This window comes from Primulina huaijiensis, chromosome 3 (assembly GCF_012295235.1).
Source record: "Primulina huaijiensis isolate GDHJ02 chromosome 3, ASM1229523v2, whole genome shotgun sequence".
Taxonomy (NCBI): Eukaryota; Viridiplantae; Streptophyta; class Magnoliopsida; order Lamiales; family Gesneriaceae; genus Primulina; species Primulina huaijiensis.
In genome coordinates, this window is record NC_133308.1 from 23318250 (window position 1) to 23335971 (window position 17722).

At 31.6% G+C, this 17722-nt stretch overlaps 3 non-coding genes and 1 pseudogene across 3 annotated transcripts; 3 read left to right on the forward strand and 1 right to left on the reverse strand.

Annotated features, from left to right (window-relative positions):
• Positions 1–4094: 4094 nt before the first annotated feature.
• LOC140973849 (uncharacterized) lies at positions 4095–8469 on the reverse strand (annotated as a pseudogene).
• Positions 8470–13327: 4858 nt separating this feature from the next.
• Positions 13328–13443, forward strand: LOC140974690 (U5 spliceosomal RNA). The gene has a single exon (XR_012174847.1). It is a non-coding gene; the product is annotated as a U5 spliceosomal RNA (small nuclear RNA).
• A 1961-nt stretch (positions 13444–15404) lies between these two features.
• On the forward strand, positions 15405–15564 carry LOC140974688 (U1 spliceosomal RNA). Its single transcript, XR_012174845.1, has one exon. It is a non-coding gene; the product is annotated as a U1 spliceosomal RNA (small nuclear RNA).
• Positions 15565–17233: 1669 nt separating this feature from the next.
• LOC140974692 (U5 spliceosomal RNA) lies at positions 17234–17353 on the forward strand. The gene has a single exon (XR_012174848.1). It is a non-coding gene; the product is annotated as a U5 spliceosomal RNA (small nuclear RNA).
• Positions 17354–17722: the final 369 nt, after the last annotated feature.

The window sequence follows — 17722 nt, forward strand, 5'->3', positions numbered from 1 at the left end:
TAGATTTACAATGATTCTAATTTAATTCTTTAAGTACAAACTTTAAAACTCTATGTACAACTTTAAAAACTCAAAAATTGTCTTCTACTCACCCTAGAGATTTTGGTAGACTTTTAATCAAACAAAATATCATTCTCACTCATATATCTCTCTTCCTTATTCAAAAACGGCACTTTTCTCCTCTCTAAGACAAGTCGAGGGTTCCTCGAATTTCAGAGGTATGATTCCTTTCTTGAATCATTATTGATTTGATTACAAAAACATATTGTGATTTCTATGTATCTCTTTATGTGTTCCGTTCGTTGTTTGTTTCTGTCTGTTTATGTGTGTGCTCTAAATTTTTGCGTATAATGTGATATGGAGAAGTCTGTACATCAGACTTTCAGTTTCTTAAAAAAATAATCTGTTTCGATTTCTTTATTTTCTCAAACCAATTATTCAACAATTAAAAAATCGATTACTTAAATTTGGATAATAATTTTTACTTAAATTATAATATTTATGTTTGAGTTATTTTTTGCTCGTCTAATTTTGTATTTGAACTTTTATTTTATGATTTTTTTGCCATAAGAATATGAGTAATGTAGTGGAGGGATATTCAGGGAAAAGTAATCGGTATGCTTCAGAGATCAATTGTTATGTATGGATGTTAACACCTAAATAATTTTTTTGAAAAAAAAACTCTTAAATCATCAACACGGACATATGTTATAACTATTAGTAATCTGCACACTTTATGTGCTTATTAATTAGTATTAAATCTTGATATTTTGTGTAAAAATTACAGATTATATTAAATTAAAATTATTTGGAATGGATTTTATAAACTATTTTAAATTTATATCAATTAGAAATTTGTAATGAAGATGGTTTGTTGCACAACTGAGTGTTGGAGAGGAGAAACATTGAAGACGCATTACATAATTTTCCAAGAGCACATGATAGGGATATGCCCATGATTCAAACATATTGTTCGTTATCATCTCCAAGAATTCACTGGCCAAAGTCGTCACCCTAAAGAGGCAAAAGAGTTGTTCAATCTTCGTCATTCTTGTTTGAGAAATGTAATTGAGAGGATATTTGGTATATTTAAATTGCGGTTCAAAACATTCAAAATTGCTCATCCATTTCCATATACATCACATGCGGAGCTTGTATTGGCTTGTGCCAGATTGCATAATTTTCTTCGGAAGAAAAGTCGATATGATGATTTCTAGTTGAACCACATAATGAAGTTCCACAACTTTCATCAGAACAATTTTACGAAGATAACAACTTTGATAAAATATTTGACACTCAAGAACAACAATGAGCAAATGCATAGAGGGATGCTATAGCAAATCGAATGTGGAGTGACATTGATCATATTAATAATAACGAACATTAGATTTTTTTCATAAAGACTGCTTAAAATTTATCAAATTTCATAATGTTTTGATTAGTTATATCTATATATATATCACACACACACACACACACATATATATACATATATATTAATTTATGCTTATAAATTAAAATTTTATTGATTAATTATTTATGCATATTAAATAGACAGAGGATTGAAATTTTGATTTTGTTAAATTTAATTGTGAATTTTTTCATATATTAAACATATTTATTTTTTAAATAATTAAATTTATTTACATTATAAATTTTATTTCAAAATGAAGATGTTATTTATGTCAAATAATTACTAGCTCAAAAAAAATTTTAAAAAATATTTATTTATAAAAGTACAAAATTTGTATCATTAATAAAAAAAATTTGCAAATGTCTACAAAAATCTTGCAAAAAATCTGCAAAAGTCCATGAAATTCTGTTTACAAATCTGTGGGATTCTATAAAAGTCGATAAAAATCTACCAAATCCACGAAAATCTATCATTTAAAAAAGTCAGTGAAAGTCATTAAATCTCATCGTTGAATACACCCCACTTAAATTGCAAAATATTTTATTTTTTATTAAAAAATTATCATTAGATTTCATTTTATCTATATATATTATATCAAAATAAATATTCTTTATTTTTAATTATACTTTTGAATTTTTTAGTTAAATAATCATATGATTCGTAACATAAAAAATATTATAAAAAAACATTTTTAAACTTTCAAATTTTAATATAATCTCTCGAATTCAAAAAATATATATTTATTACCAGAAATGTTAAATATATATGCACATATCGCACATAAATGTTAAAAGCTCATACAACGAAATCAAAGTTTAAATACATAATAAACTGAAACCAAAATAGGACAAATTATATTTTTCCCCTCATATTGCAAATTTAGTAAAATTCGAGTCCAAAATGTGATTCACAGTCGAAGTCTAACTGGGGAGCAATTTAATAATCATTGCATTTATTTTTATTATTTTTTCTTGATATAATGGACATTAATCATAAAAAATTTTTCTTTATATTATGAATGATATTTTAAAATAAAATATGTTTAAATTTTTTGAATTTATTTAATATTGTTAATTATATTCACATTGTTTTTTGGGCTTTGAATTGTATTTTGTGTATCTCTTCACAGTGATTTGATCAGAGTATTTCTAAAAACAAAACTAGTAAAATTTGAATATTATTAAAAATATCTTGTATCATAAATAACTCAAATAATAATAATAACAATAATACGTATAAATTTTTTATGAGACGATCGTATATGTATATATCTGGGAGACGTGACTCAATCTATATCTAAAACAAAAGTAATAATTTTGATATAAAAATATTATTTTTTCATGAATCGGATCGAGTAGGAGGTTCTTCTACCAAAATTAATTCATGAGACGATTTCATAAGAATTTTTATGTAATACTTTATGAATATGTCGCATATTTTCTCACTTCATTTTTAAAAAAGGATATCATTAATAAAGTTATTTTTATTCAATTTTATAAGAAATATTATATAATAAGATTAAACATGCCATGTACGCACTAAGAAATGGTGGGAAGACATGAATTGACTTCAGATGTCGGCGGGGGCAAATTTGCCTCGGTACACTGTAGACATTGGTGCAATATGAGTAGTCACTCAATTATTACATCATCATCAATAAATAAAATCATGTTTATCAAGATCCAAATTTATTTTTTCCTTCTCACGATAATACAAATATATGCGAAAATTGAAAATCAAATCATCACATAAAAAAGAGAGGCAACCATAACAAAAAAAGATATAATATTAATAATAATTTGAATTAAACTCGTGAAAATGGTGGATTATATATGATATTATATGAATAAGCCCATCAAGATCATCTCCAAACAAAACTTTGGACTTCCGTCCCATTCCTAACCAAGATAGGAGGCACATGACAGACCCAGATATTCTCCTATAAATATAAAGTTTGATATTCTAATTATGGATTCACTATATTGACTTTCAACAGTATCTTTAGCAGCTCTCTCATTATATTCTCAATCTCTGACTTGAGCGTCGAAGGAGCTACGCCGAGATACCCTCCAGGTCCCCTTCTAACGACCTCCTTCGTGATTTTAGGCCTAGAGTAAATTCGAGGTTTATATTTGGACTAGCATCACTTGTCGGAACCGAATCCTAAATTTTCAGTGAGTATCAATATATATTCCCATGTTGATTAAACCATAGGTTATTCCAGCTTCCAAGGCGATAGTTTCACTTCATCACTTCATCTATTATATGGTTTTGAAAAATTGAGTTACACCATCTAATCTTAATTTATTTTTTTATGTTGAAACAAATATTAATTAGATAAAAAAATAATAAAATAAAATCAATGCTCGATCACATTTGTGGAGGATAAGTTTCAAAACTTTCCGCACGGTGTTCGGGATGAAGGCATTTCATGTTTTTAGCCGGTTAACTCGAGATCATTGTGTTCTTCGAGAACAAGAAAGGCGGTCCTACCGAAGAAATCCTCGTAGAAATCAATTTGTTTGAACCATAATAACCTCGAACAAGAAGCGTACACGATCCTTGAGCACATTGTGGAAACCACTCCTAGATGAAATCCATGATTTAGTTCTTCACTTTTTTCTTAATCATTTTAAGAATCAAAACAACTTTTAGATGTGTCAAGTTTATTTATCAGAGATACGAATGCATTACAATACTGCAATTGACTCATCAATAGAAGTCCTCTAATCCTACAAAAGTTCAGTTTGACCTTAATATAGATGGGAGTTGGCAATATTTACATATCATGAAATCACCCTCAAATCTTCACCTAACATACAGTTTTATGAAGAACAATTGAAAAAAAAAAATTTTGGCCCGAAAATTTTTACGTCGCGGCTAAAAGGGGATGATGACTACTTTTACAAAGGAGAGACGACAAGATTACCTTCAATCTCCTCCTCCGTGTTTAAAGTGACAGAACTCTCTTGTCAAGAATGAATGTCTCCGAATCAATGCCTAAAATAATAGCTGTCACAGCTGAGCAATTGAGAAAAACAAGCTCAGAGTCCAGGAATAGATTCAAGATTGTATTTTTGAGAAGATGAACTTTCGTCCTCTCGGCCATCCTGCATCTGTGGCTTTTTTATGGCATCCAATGTGTGTAGATATGCGTAAGAGGCGTTTCGACTTGCTGATGGGACTGGATTACTGATTTTGCTCTCAAGGAAGCGGCGAATCAGGCCCCTAAGAACTGGAGCCATAGTATCTGGTTCGTGTTCTAAGTAATACATGATTCCACCCATGCATGCACAGAACAAAGCCACCTAGGATATTTGAGAATAAAAGTTCGCTCAGGGATAGAATAATACACTTTTGAATTCGGACTCGAACACAATTCACAAGTGTGTTTCAATTATACACCGTTGCTTAATTAATCTGGCAGTGAAAAGAACGTGGTTAATTACCACACCACAAAGTAGTTTCTCCACATCTTTGCGATCAATTTGTTAAGAGTTGATAATAACTAAACCATTACTTGTGCCAGGGATTCAACTACTCGCATAAAATTGGACTACATTTTGAGGGAGACTCTTTTGTACGATTGAGAAGAGGGAATTTTGGAAAAAATATTAAACTTTTCTAGGACAAGAAAAGGGAATAAAGATGGTTGATTCTGGATATTGGTCTTATCAAGCAGAGGGAATAAACATGCTTTCAGCATATCAGACATTGCATAACCTTAATACACTCAAATGCATTTCAACAATAAATAATGTAAAGCATTGGTAGAATTCCCCAATTAATTTAACGAGATAAAGGAGAGTCCTTTGTACCTCAGCATTTTTTATATCTGGAAGCACATGGCGATTCACTAAGATATACCATAAAGATTCTCCAGCTCGAGGAAGAACATACAAGGCCAACTCCCCACGTCTAGCTTTCTTTTCCAATAGTACAGACAGGGCAGAGATCCCCCCTGCAAGCCAATACAAGAGCTTGTGGTCCTTCAATGCCACTTTTCTGTGCATGCATATTACCCCCTTTTGTTGCCGGGATATGTTAATCAGTACAGTTATGATGGCTGAATGTTATATAAATGAAGCAGCAGGACATGGTACCTGAAAGATGCCAACAAAAGCAGATAAGAACGTTGTAGAGCGCACAGCACCTTTAACAGCAAGCCAACAGGTTCGAACTGGAGCATCCATGAACTTCGAAAAGAGACAATACATAATTACCCACTAATCGATTATGATAACTCATTTGCATTGACTAGAACTTAGCTAGGAACACAGCTATATAACTTACAACACTGAAGGCAAAATCATCTAGTAAATCCCATTTTTGCAGAGTCTATATACTATACAGGAATAAGTCCAAATATTTTCCAAACTCGTTAAGCTATTAACAGAGATTCTTCCATTTGCTAACACGATAAATGCATAATAGAGACGCTACTTGAATATTTGCTCGGACAAAGAAATAATCAATATCCTCTTCCAAAATGTACAAGGAAGATCTGTAAAGGCATATTCTTACACAACAATGCAATGATTAAATGGAAAATAAGCTCTCCATCATCTTCTAATTAAAAGCCTAGATCAGGTGACTAGAAATTATTATAGTGGAATGCGTACAAATTATTTGATCCCCCTGGACATTTTGTCGAATAAATTAATCGATAACACATTATTTGGTCAAACCTCTTAAAATTTTGGATAAAAAATGAATGGACAGCAAAAACTACAAAGGCATAATTTTTAACATTAATAATGAGAGGATGTACCTTTTGCATGCGCAGAACAACAAAGGGCACAAATGTCAAAGAGAAATATAGAGGAAAAGTTTTCCTGAAGGTACTCTGGCAGCATTTGCATTGTGAAATAAGCATGAGTCGGTATTAGGGTGGATAATAGAGCAAGGAACAATATCCGGAAGCTCCTCCAATTTCACAGTGCTAAATCCTCTTCTGTTGGACAAGTAAGTAGATAGTGAGGTTATATCTACTGGTGAACCTCTACAGCAATCCCTCACAGCTTTGTACACAGGTGCAGCAACTGGACCCGTTTTCTGAATGAAATCTTGATATGATTTTGGCATGCTTTCAGGGCGCATAACAAAAGCATACATAACCTGAAATGTGCTTATACTTAGGAAATCGAGAACAAAAGAACTGCATTAGAACAAGGAATCGAAATTGAGCATCCTCTGTAACAAACAAAGATAATTTGTAGTGTGATAATATGTTCTAGAGCTTATACCAGAGATCATGACCCTAAAACAGAATACTGACCAAAAGAAAACAACAGTTACAATTGAGACTTTCAGAAAGTGATAAGTCAATTACTTGTGCACAGGCTATCGAAAAAAGCAGAGTGTCACCATGACTCCAATGGCTTCCCCAAAGGTGGAACTTGTTGTTGGATTTAGCCGAGTTATATGCACACTAGATAAGTGATCATATAATTTAGACAATGTAAAAATATGCAAAAGCAGTCATAGTACCTCATACACTGGAAGAAAAACTAGGAAAATTAAAGATAATATACTCATACCTGAGCAAGCCTAGCCAAAAGATAAAGAGCGAGCGTACGCCTACGGCTTGAATCATCTAATGCTAAGATAGATAATCCTGAGACTGCACCTGCTAAAAATCTGCCCCATCATCCCCTTTAACAATGTCATACATACAGAAATGGATAAATAATACAACGAAAATCTATTTAAAAAAATTAAAGGATCAAACAAAGAGATAATATCAAATCAAGAACTTTGAGATTTTCTTCAAGGGCATAACATCATCAAGTAACGTGCAGTCAAAAACCAAGTAAATGAGTGGTAAATGTTAACTTACGTATTCATTGGTGTCTCTTGCTTTCTGAGCTTTCTCAGCAAACACCTAAGAGCATGGTAGGAACCAGTCAATCCTCCAAAAAGCAAACCAATTCGGCATGCTTCCTCTCTCACTATAAGGTCTTTCTCAGAAACAAGTTGCTGCATTCAAATAAATAGGCCACCAAAATATTAAATAACCCCGACCAGCAAATAACAAAACTCTTCCAAGTAATAGCACACTCTGACAAGTATTTATCTTCTATCAAATCCGGGAACACCACGCTTATGCACATAAAGATTAATCCATAATCGGTTTTTTATTTCTTCCAACTCTAAATCTTATTGTTATAAAATTCCTCAATCAACCATTGTTGACTACAGAGTTTGTTTTCTGTCTAAATTCGATTTTGGACTACTTATGACATTCTCTTTGCATCAATTTTAACACCTCCCAGTTAACACGTTCATGTTGTGCTATTCATTCTACCATTATCAGTTGCCACCAGAACCCCAAACCTTTGCATATTTCCCGAAACTCATTACAACCTCTTAAGCTAACCTTACCACACAATTCCCTGTCTTGCCCGTTTTATCCACAATATTTGTAAGTTATCATGATGATAGTCAAAGTAGGTAAACCATTACAGCGATAAATACATCCACAAAACGCATTTTCTGAAGCACATATATGTTGCTGAAAATGAATCACAGACTGCGAAATTTTTTGGGTCAAAATGACAAAGATCAAACTTTTATTCCAAAAAATTTGGCGATTACACTGAAAATGCATCAAGTAATCACCTTTCTAGAGAATCAAAGAAACAAACATAAAAAAAGAGAAATATATAGCTAAACCTTGAGATCCAGGAGAGATGAATATGACTTCAGGCGAACCAGTTTAAACGCCCGAAGGAGAATCCCGATCCCCACTCGAATACCGTACGATAACAGAAAACTCTGGCAGAGGTTTCCGACGGCATTGGCGACGCAAGACTCATCAGCGTGGTCGCACGGCAGGTGGAGTCCTCCCTGAACTCCTATCTGCCGGCGTTGCAGGTCCTTAATCGCTTCCTTGAGCCGATCCTCTGCCTCACGAAGACGGTGCTCCGCTGAGTCCTGCGCGGAATCCGAGTCTAGCTGCGGCGGAGGCGGAGATGTGCGCATTTTATACGGATGGTTTGGTTTTCTGCATCCGATACTTTTTGCTTTAATTAGTTTTCCTACTGGTTTTCTTGGTTTTGTGAGAAATGGTAACCATTTTGTAAATTATGTATTTTGGTAATTTTTTATTATGTATTTTGAAATTTTTTGATGGTTATGTATTTTGAAATTTTATTTTATAAAAAAATTTAATAAAACTATTTTTTCCTATTACTCACATTTAAAAAAAAAAAAAGATTTTGGAGTAATTTGTCCGAAATAACTTTATACATCAATCATTATTTATATGTTATAATAGCATACAACTAATCTAATAATCATGTTTTGGTTAATGTTCTTCTATCAATATTTTTTGTACGAGTTTGTCGCACAAGTATTAATATGATTTACAGAATATTGTATTATCTTAAATTTTATCCGGTGCGCTCCGAACCTTGTATTAGCTAAGCAACACTTGACTTGTTCTTGGATGATGTGTTTATAACTACACACAAAATCAGAAACTCGTTCTCGAAAATTAGCCTCTTAAGAATTCTTGCAAACATTTTCTTTGATAGTTTTGTCTTTATTTTACCTTTTTCTCTAATTGTCACTATTCATATTACATTATTTTTAGTTTTTAAGGATATGTAACTAAAACCAATTTCATAACAAGATTATAAAATACTATACAAATTCAGTTAGAATAGCTTCCAATACGAAGGGACTAGAAAGCCTGACCAAACAATACCAATCATTGGACACAAGTTTTTTTAAATCCAAAAATAAGACGAGAGAATTTATTTTCCCAAGAAATTTGAAGATTTTTTGTTTTAAAAAACAACGATAAAAGTATTATCTATTAAATATTTAATGGGCAGTTACCGTCAAAAGTTAGATTACCAGATAAAGGATATTTGGAAAGATATATTTTAATAATAATATTTTTATATGACGATTTTACGAATCAATATCCATAAGAAAAGTCAACTCGATCTACATATGCATTGAAAACCAAACATTTGAAATAAAACGTAATATTTTTCATCAATCAGGTCGTAGATAAGTCTCATAAATTTGACCAATCAGACATTTCACATGGATTTTTGTGATATTTTAGTGTGGATATAAGCTTCTATTTCTCATTTAATTAAGAGACTCGTGTTACTACATCAAATAGTGGCAGCTTAGTTTTTCCATATAATATGTTAGGCAAGCAAAAAAAATATAGAAACCATGTTCCATAAATTTGTTGTATAAATTATTTTCTAGTTTCATTAGACATCAAATCACATTAGCACATCACATAACAAATTAACAAACAAAAAAACAACAGAAGAAAAATTTACTTCACATTTATAATTTGTACAAATTTGAACAAAATATAATACATGTAGTCCCCTACCCTAGATAAGACCCCTAAAGTAAGTAGTCCTCCAAGAAATGCTGACCACTATAGTTCCCAAAACACTCCAAAAGTCAAATATGAGTTGGGATTGTTCCAGATAGGCCGTTATCCGAAAGGTCTACAGTTAGTCAGCACTAGTTGAAGATTAGAACTATAGTCTGCAAATCTTCGTTTCATCACCGGGAATTGGTTATCCGGAAGGCCCTCAAATGTATGTAATATATAATCAGTTGGAGGTTTTTTCCTGCCATCACGCTAAACCGTCGAAACATATTGATATTCTCCCTGATAAGCTGGTACTTGCCAAGTCCAATGCTTGGAGAGATTCAAGAAGACATATTTCATCTTGAATCTCTCCCGAAAACTCGTTGTGCGAAGGTTAAAGGCGACTAATTTGGAGAGTTTATTGATCCATTTTGGTGTTCGTCTGGTAAAATAGTTACGCCCCATGTCCAAGACCTTCAGACTAACTCATTCACAAAGGAAGGCAAAGTCCCAGTGCTTTCAGCGTCCATGTCCTTATTGATCCATTTCATTTTGTTATTGGTGCAATTACTTTGATAGTCAGATGTCGTGTGAACATTTTTACTCACATCTTGTTTCAATATCTCTTCATATTGAACGCACTGCGCAATAAGTTCATTCAGAATCTATTTACCCTTCTAGGTTTATAACTTATTTTGAATTCATAAATTTTACAGGCAGATAGATCAAGACTAAATGCACGGCTATGTCTTATGATAACTCCAACTTGCATGCTTTTACTCGAGTCAAAAGATTTGGCATTTCCATTATGTACTGTGCTCTCTTATATTTTCTTTCTCTTTGTACCACATTGGGTATCTGGAACGGGTTTTTCATAATCATCAAACTCATACAATTTGATCGCTCTCACTTTTCTAAAGAACCTTTTTGATCACATGTGCTTGCATCGATCAATGTTGCGGGGAGATCTTCCCTTGACGCATAGTCCAAATCCATGTAGCCTAGCATTATCATAACATGCTCTTGTCATTTCTTGAAGTTTGAGCTATTGAGTACTGGAACAATCAATCGTGGTATATGAATATATTTAAATTAAATAAATCACAAAATATATGCATGCGAGTGGTTGGCTCATAAAAGATACCTAACATAATATTGATATTTATTTTTTGAACAGAAATAACAATTTGCAAGTGATACACTTAAATATCATGTTTATTAAATATTGATAACAAATCCAGCCAACGATATGTCTTTCTTTGAACTGACAATTGGAAAGACATATTGTATGTATTGATAAATCTAAAATTATCACATATTTAATACTTAATATTATATTAAAATTTTTCCAGAAAATAAACTTCCTTTACGCCGATCATTTACCGCATAAATTTAACACAATTTAATATCACATATTCAAGTTTATTTTAAATTCTTATTTATTTGTCTCTATTTTCACTATTTTTTTCAATATTTAAAAGATTTTAAAAAATTAATAAAAAAAACACTTTTTAGAATCTAGTTAAATTTAAAAAATAAAGTGTAAATGGACACATTTTAAAAAAGAATAAAAAAAAATATGTTTATGTTTTTTATTAAGTTAAAATTCGAGTTCACTAGTAATGTCGGATCTCTGTGGCCCTCGATATGGGCATCATGTGAGCGTCTATATGAGCACCATTGAGATGATGTTCACATATTGGATTTATAATTACATCACATCTAATAAATGAGTGTCATCTCAACGATTCTCATATATGTGTTCATAGTAGGTGTAAAATAAATCAAATATATGTATGGACTTTCTAATATATATTTATTAGCGGTGACATATATTTTTTCACACCCGAGATTCAAGTTTTGTGTCATCTAATTATCGTTTTTTTCCTTTCTATACTTCTAACACCCCAAATATAATAAAGTTTTAGGGAGATTCAAGTTTTGTTTCATCTAATTATCATTTTTTTCCTTTCTATACTTCTAACACCCCAAATATAATAAAGTTTTAGGAAGCTAACGTACATACCACAAGTCTGAAGAGAGAAACAAAGACCTCGTCTAAAAATTGTTAGATCCGACATCACCACACGATGTCATCACTTAGCATGCGACTTCCAAACATAAAATTTTGGATCCATTCTTACCATAACTTTTTATAAACATCGGAATGATTTGTGTATTTTAATTAATAGTAAAAAAAATATTTTTTTAAAAAATACATTTAATATTTAATAATTGAGTATGATTTTCAAAAAAATTTAAAATAAAATGCAACGGCTGCAATGTTAGTTGCATGGAAGAGAGATAATGGTGGAAGACCATTTATACTATGTATATTATTATATAAAAAATTTATTATCTAAAAATATCATTTTTTGTTTTTAAAATTGTCTTTACAATAATATTTTTTCTCAACATTGTCATTGCAGTGTATTTTTAATATTATTCCTTCAAATTCCTCTATGACCTCTCACTAATTTATGTCAATTATTATTAAATTAAACATAAAATTAAGTATTTAATAAATTTAAAAAAATCTTATATAAATTACAATTATAATTTTACACACACAACGTGTATACATAATTTATTAGTTCAATAATTACTCAAAATAGTATCATTATTATATTGGGTTAAGGACAAACAAATCAAAATTATCAAAACAACGCATCTCCTCTTCCGTTCAACCTACTTTGCACCCGTAGACTTACTGTTTTATTCTTATTTATTTTTCCAACTCATAAATCATGCCGAATTATTAAATAACAAATTTATTTTAAAAATATCATTGATTTTAGTTAAAATATTTAGTTCTCATTTTTTCAAATTTTATATACACAATTCAAAATTTGTGCAAATCTTAGAAAAATTACTTAATAATTTGTCAAAAACTATAGCTGTTAATTGAATCGTAATTTTATTTTCTTATATTTGTGGCAGAATAGAGCCTCATACTGAGAGACAAGTGAACATAAAAGACTGCACCTATTTGAGTACCGATGGACCAAATTGTTAAGTTTATGAGTTCGGAAAAATACATGTCTTACAATTGAGGTTTTCTCATATCTTTTTGGAATTATTGTTTTCTATTTGTTTTTCAAGTTTTGGACTTCACCCTTGACACTAGATCGATTGATCTTTGTCTAAAAAAATCCCATATTTTTAACACTAGTATTTATCTTTTTTTTTTTAAAAAAGAAAACACTCAAAATTTGGTCGTATTAATAATACGGGTCGTTACACAATTTTTTATTTAAAAAATTGATTGATCAAAATCCAATTTTTATTGCTATTTATTACGTAAACAAAAACCTCTAATACAAGATTGAACAAATAAAATCTTTAAAAATTCTCTTATTTTAATTTAGATGTAGAGAATTTTTTAAAAAAATCTGAAGCTTAGAAGCTGAAAACCAATGTATTTAAGTCGAGAAGAGGTCGTGTCAGGCCGCACATGGCACCAGCATTATTATTTTACATTTTCCCACATCGAGTAAATTACACATCAAGGGAAGAGCCTACCATATAAAATAAAGATTTGATAACATCATCAACCACGCAGCTGCGCAGTGAACACAAAGCGAACTATTCTTTCGCCTTTTACTAAAGAATACCGTGTGTTCGTTGCATTTAAGCAGCATACGCTTCTTTTTGGAGGGCTTTCTCTTTTAGGGTTGGGCCCAACAAGCAAGTCTGAGTATTATTATGGGTTTATGTACTATTAATTATTTATAATTAATAATTAATTAATAATAAATTTCAATAATAAATTAGTCGCAATTAGGTTAGCACCAATAGAATTTAGAGTGAGTCTTATGTGATAATCTGTGAGACCGCAGAGATCCGTGAGACCGTCTCACGGATCTTAATCTGTGAGATCGGTCAACCTTACCCATATTCACAATAAAAAGTAATAATCTTAGTATAAAAAGTAATATTTTTTTATGGATGACCCAAATAAGAGATCCGTCTCACAAATACGACCCGTGAGACCGTCTCATACAAGTTTTTGTCTAGAATCTATTTCTAAAATGTTCAATAAAAGCAGCGCTTGGTCGAAATTGTGAATGCATTTTGCAAAACAAAGTCGAACTAATCAAGACATGGGAGTTTATATTTTTTCCTTAAACTTGTTCTGATCTATATATTTATCTATACAAAAATTGAAATAGCCCAATTTATTATATTCTTAATAATAAATATATACCTAACTAACAAATCAAATTATACAAACAATGTATTCAAGTTACATGGTTAATTTGATTTTGGCCAAATCTTCTATATATTTGTTAACTTTGAGCTGAAGATTAAAAGAAAGAATTTTTTTACTCAAAATTTGGTATAGAGTATGAAAGTAAAGTTAAATTTCTAAATGTGATAATTTTAATATAGTTAATTTGCAAAAGTACTGGACACAAGTAGAGGGGGTCGTGTCTCTTTAGGATTAAACCAACGATTAAATCCTAAATTTAAAGGCAACCAAGTTCTAATTAAATTTTGAATGATATAAATTATATTAGTTCCTAGATTATATGAATATATTAGATCACTTTTTATTTTAATAATATTTTTTTGGGAACAAATGTCAGGAACAATTTTGAAAATATAAGCAAAGGAATTGATGAACAATTTGATTAATAATATTGTTTAGTATCTGCGTTTCGTTTAAGATACCGTGCTTAATTTAGAGCAATTAAAATTTCCTGTACGATAAAATAGTATCAATATATGTGACAAAGGATGAAAAAAATAAGAACGAAATATTTTTTGAACTGAATAAAAAAATTGAAAACATAAATTGTAATGGAAGTGGAAGTAATGATTAGTTTAATGAATATATTTTTAAATTTTTATTTTGAATAGCTTTTATATTGAAGGATGTTAATGAAACTAAATCATAATTTTTGTAGTAAATAAAATTAAATGACCTATTATAAATTAAGAACTATTAATAGGATTAATCTTTTACTGAAAAGTTGGATGCACGGAATTAATAAAAACTAGAATCAGAACTCAATGACTTCATTCACGCCATAAAAGGTATAAATTAAAATGTGTAACAAATCTCAACAAAAAGAAAAATCAAGTAAAAATCTCGATATTCAAATGTCTTTCGTGATATTTTAAACTTATATTAATAAGAATTAATACTTCCCAACCCCTAAGTAGTGTAACACGAACCACCCGATTCACACCGAGTGTAAATACGCATGTACGAAGATCATAATCGGCAATTTGTGCAAGCTTTTGCTATTATGGAATTGCTTCTAGTTCTTGATTAACTTTCTCTTCATCCTACATGAACCCTTGAATTCAACAAAATTTTTAATAAATTAGTCCAATTTTATTTACATAAAAAAAACAAAAAATTGAATTTTTTGTCCTCCATGTAAACCTCTATAATGATTTGTTATATCTTAAACATAAAAATCTGGATAAAAACTTGTCATGATTTGGAGAGCAAAAACAATTATTACAACGATAGTAAATTTAATGATATAAAATAGATCACAAGTATCGTTTAGTTGTTTTGTATGCTTGATGTGCTTTATTTCCATTTCCTATCCCACATCGTTAAGAAACATAGTCAAGGAAGAACGGATGCGTATGTAATGTGATGGTTGTGCACCAAGCTTCATACTTACCTGGACAGGGTCGATGGATGATCAAGTAGGTCCATGGCTTAGGCAGGCGACCTCCATTGCACTTTGGAGGGGTGTCTGTCTAAGGTCGTCCAAGTGGTCGAGCCTGTGTCATTATTTGTGGTAGAGGGGGCCTGCGTTCGCGCGGCCCCTGCTTAATCTAGTGAATTTTCTGTATCCACGTGTGTTTGGTTAAAGTCTCTGCTACACATTAGCCGAATGAACTTGAAATCTAGTGAATTTTCTGTATCCACGTGTGTTTGGTTAAATGTCTCTGCTACACATTAGAATGAACTTGAGATCTAGTGAATTTTCTGTATCCACGTGTGTTTGGTTAAATGTCTCTGCTACACATTAGCCAAATGAACTTGAGTTGGATTCGTTATCGAGGTCCAACTCCAACCAAATGAACTCGAGTTGTATTCTCATTACCGGGGCCAACTCAAACCAATTTTTGCGTCAACAAATTTGGATCAAGACTAGATGATTAACAAATTTGTTTAAGTATATTGAAACTGTACGCTTTGTTGTTGTCTTTTGTTCAATTGATATCATAAAATATCTTACCATAAAATACGATGCCAGCACCATAAGCACTTGCGATGGGCATTTGATCTACCCATGGGTTATAAAGTGGGAAGAAACTGTGTCGGCCTAAATCTCAAGGTGGAATGATTTTCGGGATATAACACGTTTCAACCAAGCGCGGCTTGCAAAATGAGTTGGCTGATTCTAACTACTACTGACGTGCTTCTAATTACACACTCTTTAAGGCCAAATATTTCTCCTAATCTCTTTTTTTTTGGCTTCACATGAAAATAACCCATCCTATGTGTAGGGAAGCATTTGACGGGGTAGAGAATTGCTCTCATAGGGGACTACGATGGTGTACTGTCTCGTGGCGAAATGTTAATGTATTTCGGGATATGTTGTTACTGCGATCACTTTCTTTTACGCCAATCACCATTCCGACTCCTGTACAAGAACTCTTGCAGGTACATGATTTTATTGACGGCTTTGTGGGATTGGAATTGGCATGCCTTTGAAAGTAGTCTAATGGCACATTGGTCATGCAGAACTCAGACACATTACAGTACCTTATAGGTGGAGGGAGACGAAAATTCGGTTTGGCATTATAACCAATCTGGGATGTACACGGTTAAATATATGGCGAGGAAACCAGTGGCAGAATCATTGTGGCCGGTTTGGCTCACGTACTCCAAGCAAGGTTAAGATTCATGTTCGGCAGAGGTTCTGGGCTGGGGTCAATTTCTTACTAGTCAAGTGTATCTCCAATTTTGGCTCGTCGAACTACCTGGTGTGCTCCTCCAGCTGGATGAAATCAATGTGGAAACTGCTGTGAGGGTGGTTGTTCGTGATGATCAGATGTGGTGCTGCTACGACATTTCCTGAAACCTTTTCGCCTCGTCTAGCTGAGTCGGTTGCTGTGAGGGAAGGAGTTTTGATTGCTATCAGAAATCACCGGGTGCAAACTGCAATGGATTGTCTATTTGGGTGCGGTTAACTCGACTACCGCAATATCTGAATGTTCACCTTTACGGGCTTTATCTACTGATGCTCTGGTAATAAAAGGAGAAGAAAACTGTTTCAAGATTCAATAACACATGTATAGAAATAAATTAAATCCATTCACTAAATACATGTGAAGTTGCGATCTTTGAGGCTAACAAGCCACAATACGAAGTGGTGTTCAAGCGGCCACTAGCCTTATCCCATTACACTTTCCCACATCGCATTAATTAAACGACAAAAGAAGAGCGGGTACACTATAAATAACAGAATTCCAACTCCTGCTCAAACACGCAGCTGTGCAGTGAGCACAAAGCGAACTATTCTTTCGCCTTTTACTAAAGAATACCGTGTGTTCGCTGCATTTAAACAGCATAGCTCTTTTTTTGAAGGTATCTATACTTTTGGTATAGTACCCAACAATTAAGTTGTAAATTTTAATTATATATTTATACAATTCGTATTCCCATTAATTTAAATTATATTTTTCACCTTTGTGTTATATATACAGTTTTTCTTATCTTCTCTTTTTATAAATTTCCTATTTGAGTTTTTATAAATTATAAATTAATTATTTTAGACAGTAATCACGTTTTGTTTTCTAAATTTAGAATATTTTTTAACAATTGCCAAGGAAATAAGTATTTTGTTTAGTAACACTTTATTTTAGAATGTTATATTGCTAATATTTGTATTTCTTTTAAATTGAGAATTAATAATATATTTTATTGGAAAAAAATTTTTAAAAAATTATTTTCATGTATTTTTATATCTAAAGATATT